Source organism: Neomonachus schauinslandi, chromosome 6 (genome assembly GCF_002201575.2).
Source record: "Neomonachus schauinslandi chromosome 6, ASM220157v2, whole genome shotgun sequence".
Classification (NCBI taxonomy): Eukaryota; Metazoa; Chordata; class Mammalia; order Carnivora; family Phocidae; genus Neomonachus; species Neomonachus schauinslandi.
The window spans coordinates 102,942,515-102,951,987 of record NC_058408.1 but is presented as its reverse complement, the minus strand read 5'-3'; positions in this window follow the sequence as shown (position 1 = coordinate 102,951,987).

Below are 9,473 nucleotides of genomic sequence, written 5' to 3'. Positions count from 1 at the left end.
AATTAATAGCAATAGAAAGTAGATTAGAGGTGTCCAGAGATGGAGTTTTACTGCTTAATGGGTACAGAGTTTCTACTTGGAATGATGGAAAATTTTGGAAATAGATAATGGTGATGGTCGCACAACATTGTGAATGTAATTAGTGCCGCTAAGTTGTATACTTAAAATGGCATCCTTCATGTTATATGTATTTTACCAGACACCCACATAAAACATAATGACATACCACTTCACACTAGAATGGATATAATCAAACAGATAAGGAAGAACAAGTGTTGGCAAAGATGTGGAGAAATTGGACCCTTAATACACTTCTGGTGGGAATGTAAAACTGTGGCTATTTTGGAAAATAGTTTTTCGGTTCCTTGAAAAGTAAAACACAGAGTTTACATATGATTCAACAATTCCACTCCTGTATATCTATCCAAGAGAAATGAAAACATGTCCACATAAAAATTTGTACACAGATGTCCAGAGCAGCATTATTCATAGTAGCCAAAAAGTGGGAACAACCTCAGTGTCTATCAACTGATGAATGAATAAATAAAATATGCTATATCCTTATGATGTAATATTATTTGGCAACTGGAAGGAATGGAGGGCTGAGGCATGCCACAATATAGATGAACCTTGAAAAAATGATGCTATGTGAAAGAAGCTAGTCATAGAAGACCAAGTTGTGTCCAGAATAAGCAAATCTGGAGAGAAAGAAAGTAGATTAGGGTTGCTAAGGTTGAGGGAGATAGTAGGGGAAATGGGGAGTGGCTGCTAATAACTACAGGGTTTCTTCTTGGGTGGACAAAAATGATCTATAGATTGCAGTGACTGTTGCACAACTCTGTGAACTTACCAAAAAACATTGAATTGTACCCATTTGAATGGGTAAGTAGTATGGTTTGTAAATTATGTCTTATAAAGCTGTTAAAGAATCACTTGTCATTTATATGTGTCATTTATGTTTCTGAACTCTATTCTGTTCCATTTATCTCTCTTTATGCAAATGTCACACTGTTTTGATTACTGGGGCTTTATAATATATCTGGAATCAGGTAATGTAAATCCCCTAACTTTGCTCTTCTCTTTCAAAGTTGTTTTGGCTATTATAGGCCCTGTGACTTTCATTTGAATTTTAGAATCAGTTTTCACAAAAGAAGCTGGCAGAAGTTTTGATTGTGATTGCATAGCATCTATAGATCAATTTGGGGACAAGTGGTATCTTCACATTGCTGAGGAAGAAAGTAAATCTTTTTATTTATTTAGACCTTCTTTAATTTGTCTTGGCAGCATTCTGAAAAAGTCGATTCTCACAATTTTTGCTAGTTTTTAGTTACTCTTATAGAGAGGTGGACTTTCGGCATTCCTTGGTTATTTTCACTGACGCCTCTCTTCTAAATCTTTCAAATCTGGCTTACTTTAAACTTGCAGAACTACTCATCCAATTAGCCACATTTCAAGTGCTCAATAGCCACATGAGCCTAGTAGCTACCATACTGGATAGTGCAGGCCTGTAAGAATATATTCATCATAGTTATTTAAAAAATATAAATGAGAAACAAGGTCTCTAATTGCATTTTTGTACCTGGGACAGAACTGATTTCATGGCAAGGTAAGTACTCTATGAACCATGGGTAGCAAATAATAATAACCACCACCTCTTAAGTACTTTACTTAATGCCAGATAACATTTGAAGACTTACATGTATTAATGTTTTTATTCTTGACAACAACCTAATGGGGTAGGTATTATTGTGCTTTAAAGATGCAGAAAACAAAACACCAATAAGTTAAGCAACTTACCCAATGTCTCATAGCTAAAAAGTGGCAGAGTCAGGATTCAAACCTTGAAAGTCTGGTTTAAGCCCATGCTGTTAACCATCACTCTATGCTACTTAGCAGACCTTAAAGAAGGAATTCAGAGAAAATTATTTTGACCAAAGGAGAACAGGGTGGGGAAGAAACATCCCTATACAGAATATTAAAAACATAATAAAGTCCAAAACACACTTGCAAGAAAAAACACCTCACGTTTTTATTGAGTGCTATATACCTCTACCTAGCACATTACTTGACACTTAGTAAGCAGTGAATATTTGTTGAATGAATGAATGACTCCTGCATATTTATACATTGTGCTAGTTCTTTGAAAATGTCTCACATGAAGTCATTTTAAAGAACAGAAACTGAAGCTCAGCCTGGTGGAATAATATTCCCCCTTTGTTGCTAGATGGTGCAGAGATTAGAGCCCAGTTCTCAAATTCTAGCTCCGCTGTAGCTTTTTCTGACTTGAGAAAGGATCAAAGAAGTCACAAAGGATAAAAGCTTGTACCCTATCACACAATCATGCTTCATTTATGTGCATATGGATTATGTAGTTGGGATGGGGAGAGAAGGTAGTCCAGCTGTGGCAGCCTGGCCACCCTTTTCTCTAAGAATGAATATAAATAAGAAAGAAAAAGAGGGTTCTACTGTGGAGAATGTGATCAGAAATACAGGCAGATGATATAAACAATTATCGCTGTCCTGGCAGCTAAAATCCTTGGTGATTTTGCCATGCCCAAGTCTTACTCACCACAGGCATCTGCAGAAATGGGAGAGGACTTCACTGAGCAAACATTTATTCAGCGTTCACTATGTGGCAGTGGATAGTCCTACCTTAGAAGAAGGCGTGTACATCAGTAAACATATATTATGATTATATAAGCTGCAGTAGTAAGGTATACATGTAAGGAAATACGCAATATACTTTCAGATAAAAGAGGACAGAGCAGCAACTAACCTGGGAGGCTTAGAGAAAGCTTTTTAAAGGACCTGACTTTTGGACTGGATCTACAACTCAGTTGTAGAGGGAAAACAGTAATCCAGATAAAGGCATGAGCATAGTTACATGTTTGGCCAGGAGTGAAGGTTACAAGGAGGGATGGCATTAGGAAGGCTGTTAAAGTGGTTAAGTGGTGGATGGTCAAGGAGTTTAAACAGTCTTGGGGGGGGTGGAGGCTTCTTGACACTGAAGAGAGCAGAGGATTTTAAACAGATGAGGTACATAACTGAAACATTTACAACCCTTCTGGACCCATACAACCATTCTGTTTTTCACTTCCTTTCTTTTTTTTTTTTTAATTTATTTATTTGACACACAGAGAGAGAGCACAAGTAGGCAGAGCGGCAGGCAGAAGGAGAGAGAGGGAGAAGCAGGCTTCTCGCTGAGCAGGGGGCCCGATGCGGGACTTGATCCCAGGACCCTGAGATCATGACCTGAGCCGAAGGCAGCCGCTTAATGGACTGAGCCACCCAGGCGCCCCTTTTTTTCACTTTCAGTACAGTATTCAAACATTACATGAGATATTCAACTTTATTATAAAATATGCTTTGTGTTAGATGATTTTGCCCAACTGTAGGCTAATGTTAAGTGTTTTGAGTACATTTAGGGTAGGCTGGGTTAAGCTATGATTAGGTGTATTGCATGCATTTTTGACTTACAGTATCTTCTACTTATGATGAGTTTATTGGGATGTAATCCCATTGTAAGTTGAGGAAGATCTGTGTATGATTTTTATGATGTACTGTTTTATCTTCTTCATGAGATGCTGCTATTGACCAAGTTTCATAGGTTTTCCTAAATATATTTTTCCCAATGGTAGGAAAAATTTCAACCATATTGGAAATGTTGAAAAGCAAACATCCATTTACTACCTAGATTCCCCAATTAACATTTTGCTGTATTTGATATATATCTATTCATCCCTCTTTCCATTCATTTTATTTTTAGATGCACTTCACTGTAGGTTGAAGACATCAATGCACTTCATCTCTGTTGGTATGTGTATCATTAACTAGAGTTCATTATTTGCTTAGGGTTCTTTGTGTGTATGATTAAATAATCATGGAACTTAAGTAGTACATTCTCTAAGTTTTGACAAATGCATACACTTGTGTATCTCCCGTGATGACATGGAACATCACTGTCAGCTTAGAAAGTCCCCTCATCTCCCATCCGTTTCCACTTCTCCTCTCTCCCACAAAGCCAATCCTTGGTCTGATGTTTTCACTATATGTTGGTTTTGCCTGTTCTAGAACTTTATATGGAATCTTAAAGTTTGTGCTCTTTCATGTCTGGCTTCTTTCACTCAGTAAAATGTTTTTGAGATTGATTCATGTTGTTTCATCAGTAGTTAATTTCTTTCTTTTGCAGAGTATTATTCCATTGTTTGAATATACCAGTTTTTATCTATTCTCCTGCTGTTGGACAACTCCCCTGTTTCCAGTTTCTGGCAACAGTGAATAAAACTGCTATAAATAGTCTAATACAAGTCTTTTTGTGGACATATGCTTTCATTTCTCTTGGGTAAATACCAGAGTGGAATGGCTGGCTGAAAGAATAGGTGTGTTTAATTTTATAAGAAACTTCCAGGCCTTTTTCCAAAATGGTTGTTCCATTTTACATGTGTTGCTTCACATCCTCTCTAACATTTGGTGTTGTCATTTAAATTTTAGTCATTCTAATACAGAGCTAACTCATTGAAATTTTAATGTTCATTTCTCTACGACTAATGACACTGAATACTTTATCATGTGCTTATTGGCCAAATATTTTCTTTTGTAAGGTCATCTGTCTTTTCATTGTTGAGTTGTAGGAGTTTTTAATCTATTCTAAATATAAATTCTTTGTTGAAATATATGTGTTGTGAATACTTTATCCTGGCCTGTAGCTTGTTTATTCATATTCTTAATGGTGTCTTGATGAATAAAAAGTTAAAAATTTTTTGGAGTTCAGTTTATCAATATTTTTTCTTTTGTGGCTAGTGCTTTCGAAATCCTCTCCAAGAAACTTGTGCCTACCCCCAACTGAAAATATTCTCGTATGTCTTCTAAAAGCATAATAGTTTTGGCTTTTATATTATGGCCATGATCCATCTCAAACTTATGTGTGGTGTGAGGTAAGGTTCCTTTTTTCTCATATAGATATCAAATTGTTACGGCATTGTCTATTGAAAAGACTTTCCTTTCCCCACTGGCTTGCTTTGGTAACTTTGTAAAATATCAAACTACTTCATATTTAAGTTTATTTAACCATTTATAAAATGTTTTTACATATACATTCTCTTAACATTCTCTCACTGGCGGTGGATAGGTTTTCCTCATTTTACAGTTGAGAAAACCAAGGCTCAGAGTAGTTCAAGAACTTGTCCAAGGAGATACAGAGCTGGGGACTAGAACATAGAACTACTACTGAATCCTTAAAAAAAATGTTTACATTTTAAAACTATTTTATCTAATGGAAATATTACTAAATGGACACTTTTTCTGAAGGTGATGCAGTAACAGAAATGAGTAAGTGCATATTTTTATATTTCAACACTGGTGGTAGTTTTAGATTGCCAGCCAAACACATGCTTCCTTTGTAGGCTTTTGTATGTCTAAAACAGTTTTTACATTAGGCATCTTTGTTTTAAAAGGGTAAAAAATTACAATGCTTGCTTTGCAAAATTTGGTAAGAATAATAATAATAGCTTTTAATAGCTTTTGGTAAGAATAAAAGTTGCTTGGACTTTAGTTAAGATAAAGAATGTATTTCCCTCACCCTGATCTAAAAAAAAAAAAAAAAAGTCTTACTTTTCGATTTTTTCACAGAAATACAGCAGTATTTGAAGGGACACATCATGAAGACAGATGGAAAAACTGTAAGAAAACACAATAGCCACTCTTGCTTTTTTTTTTTTTCCTTTCTCCCCTACTCTGTTATATACTCGAGCACCCAGCTTGCCTTCAAATGCTTGTACTACCTTTTCCAATCTCATGGAAGCAGTTTTCTGGAAACCTTGATCATTTGCTGAGACTTGGCCGACCTCAATGTTCTAATTCTCCAGATCACCTATGCCTGCCCCTGAATTATCAGTCTTCTATGCCTACCTCATTTGTCCAACTGTGACTCACAAATAAATGGCCTGTCTTTCTGGCTCACTATTCAGGGAAGAACCACCTTTCCCCAAGTACAGGGAGGCAACCTTATTAAAACCACTGGTCCATAATATAATTATATGTTAGAGATGTCACAACTAAAGTATCTATATCTGGTGAATTACATAGACTGAGAGAGTCACACAGGTATCTGAAGCCGCCTGGGGCCAGAGCTTACGTCTTCTTGGTAACTTCATTATTCTTCTCCCGAACTGCATGTCCTCCCCCCCGAATATCTGTTAAGCCAAGACGCTATAAAGTGAAACTAGGTTAACTATTGCTCACTCTAAGATGCAAAAACTGAGGCCATAGTGGGGAATGTGTAACAACCAGTCAGAGTGAGGTTTCTGAGACCAAGTCTGTTGGGCAGCCATTACTTTTGTCTTTTATCAAAACAGAGAACTAAAAAAGGTGTCATAAACTCAAGGACAAAATACACATATCCCAATGACTATTTTTTATTACAAGAGAGTTATGTGATCTTTGTGCATGGTAAGTGCTACCAAATAGCGTACTTTGGAATCTCCCTCCGAGAGTGACTGTCAGAAGTCTAGGTACTGAGTGGTACCTGATCAATAGTCTTGGGATGGGAAAGTTTCTCATCAGAAAAAGTAGAAAATGTTTACCAGTGCCCCTCCTACTTACTTAAGAGGAAGACACTCTGTAATAGTTTTAATATGATAAAGATAACCTAGTGCTCAGACTAATTGTTCTTTTTTTTTTTTAAAGATTTTATTTATTTATTTGAGAGAGAATGAGATAGAGAGAGAGAGCATGAGACAGGGGAGGGTCAGAGGGAGAAGCAGACTCCCTGCCGAGCAGGGAGCCCGACGTGGGACTCGATCCCGGGACTCCAGGATCATGACCTGAGCCGAAGGCAGTCGCTTAACCAACTGAGCCACCCAGGCGCCCTCAGACTAATTGTTCTTCAGAGACAGAGTTGTAGGACTTAACTTCCTGATTTCAAAACTTACTCAAAGCTCCAATAATCAAAACAGTCTGGACTGGTACAAGGATAGACATATAGACCAATGGAATGGAACTGAGAGTCCAGAAACTGAACCCTACATTTATGGCCAATTGATTTTTGACAAGGGTGCCTAGACAATTCAATAATGGAGAAAATAGTCTTTTCAATAAGGTGCTGGGATAACTGGGATGTCCACATGCAAGAGAATTAATTTAGACTCTCTACCTCACATATATACAAGAATAAACTTAAAATGGATCAAAGATTTAAATATTAAGAGCAAAAACTATAAAACGCTTAGAAGAAAACACAGGTGTTACTCTTGTGATCTTGGATTAGGCAAATGATTTCTTAGATAGGAAACCAAAAGCACAAATGACAAAAGAAAAAATAGACAAATTGGACTTTATACAAATTAAAAACATTTGTGCTTCAAGGGACACCAACAAGAAAGTAAAAACAACCCAGAGAATGGAAGAACAAATTTGTAAGTCATATACCTGATGGGACATATCTAGAATATATAAAGAACTCTTAGAACTCAATAATGAAAGGACAAATCACTTAGTTAAGAATGGGCAAAGCAGGGGCACCTGGGTGGCTCAGTAGGTTGAGTGTCTGACTCTTAGTTTCAGCTCAGGTCATGATCTTGGGGTTGTGAAATTAAGCCCTGTGTGGGGCTCCACGCTTAGCACAGAGTCTGCTTAGGATTCTTTCTCTCCCTCTGCCCTTCCCCCAGCTTGTATGCTTGCTCTCTCTCTCTCTAAAATAAATAAATCTTTTTTAAAAAAGATTTTCATTTATTTATTTGAGAGAGGGCAAGAGTGATCACAGAGGGAGACGGAGAGGGAGAAGGAGACTTGCCGCAGAGCAGAGAGCTCGATGTGGGGCTCGATCCCAGGACCCTGAGATCATGACCTGAGCTGAAGGCAGATGCTTAACTGACTCAGCCAACCAGGAACCCCTAAAATAAAGAAATCTTTAAAAAGATAAAAATAATAAAAATGGGCAAGGGATACGAATAGACTTTTCTCCAAAGAAAAAATATAAATGGTCAATAAGCACATAAAAAAGATGCTCAGTATCATTAGTCATTGGGGAAATGCAAATCAAAACCATAATGAAATATCCCTTCATACGCACCAAAATGGCTACAATCAGAGAGATAATAGCAAGCCCTGGGGATGGTGTGGAGAAATTGAACCCTCAAACCTTGTGGTGAGAATGTAAAATGGTGTAGTCTCTTTAGAAAAAGTTTGGAGTTTCTAAAAAAGTTAAACATTGGATTACCATGTCACCCAGCAATTCCACTCCTAGGTATATACACCAAAGAACTGAAAACATATCCACACAAAAAACTTGTACATGAATGTTCATAGCAACACTATTCATAATAGCCAAAAAAGTGCTAACAACCCAAAAGTCCATCAACTGATGAATGGATAAACAGAATCTGGTATATCTATACAATAAAATATTATTTGGCAAATAAAAAAAGTACTGATATATGCTATAAGATGCTAAGTGAAAGAAGCCAGACACAAAAGAACACATATTTTATGACTTCATTCTTTTTTTTTTTTTAAAGATTTTATTTATTTATTTGAGAGAGAGAGAATGAGAGAGAGCACATGAGAGGGGGGAGGGCCAGAGGGAGAAGCAGACTCCCTGCTGAGCAGGGAGCCTGATGCGGGACTCGATCCAGGGACTCCAGGATCATGACCTGAGCCGAAGGCAGTCGCTTAACCAACTGAGCCACCCAGGTGCCCTGACTTCATTCTTATGAATGTTCAGAATAGGCAGATCTATAGAGACAGAAAATAGATTAGTTGTTGCCAGGGGATGGGGAGTGTGGTGAATCGGGAGATACAGTGTTTCTTTTTGGGGTGATAAAAATGGTGATGGAGATACAGTTTCGTGAACACCCTAAAACCCAATGAATTGTATGAATTATATCTCAATTAAAAAAAGAAAAAGACAAACAAGTATAGCATACCTTAAAGTTTTCCAAAACATAAAATAAACAAAAACTTGAACACTTCTCTATGGTTTGAATTCAGTTTTATAAATGTTACCTTTTTCTTTTTTAAAGATTTTATTTATTTATTTGAGAGAGAGAGAGTGCACATGTAAGTGGGGGGGAGAAGCAGAGGGAGACTGGGCGGGGGGAAGAATCTCAAGCAGACTCTGCACACGGAGCCTGATGCAGGGCTCCACTTGGGGCTAGATCTCACCATCCTGAGCCAAAACCAAGAGTCGGATGCTTAATCTACTAAGCCATCCAGGTGCCCCACCTTTTTCTTCTTCAACAATAATAATCATAGTGATAAAAATAGCAGGTACTTATTAAACACTTACTAGGCATGTAGCAAGCATTTTATACTTGATACTCTCTCTCAGATCATCTCAATGATCTTGTACATGGAGTTATCCCATTTTATAGAAAGGAAATTGAAGATAAAAGAGGCTGAGTAGGGGCGCCTGGGTGGCTCAAATGGTTAAGCGTCTGCCTTCAGCTTGGGTCATGATCTCAGGGTCCTGGGATTGA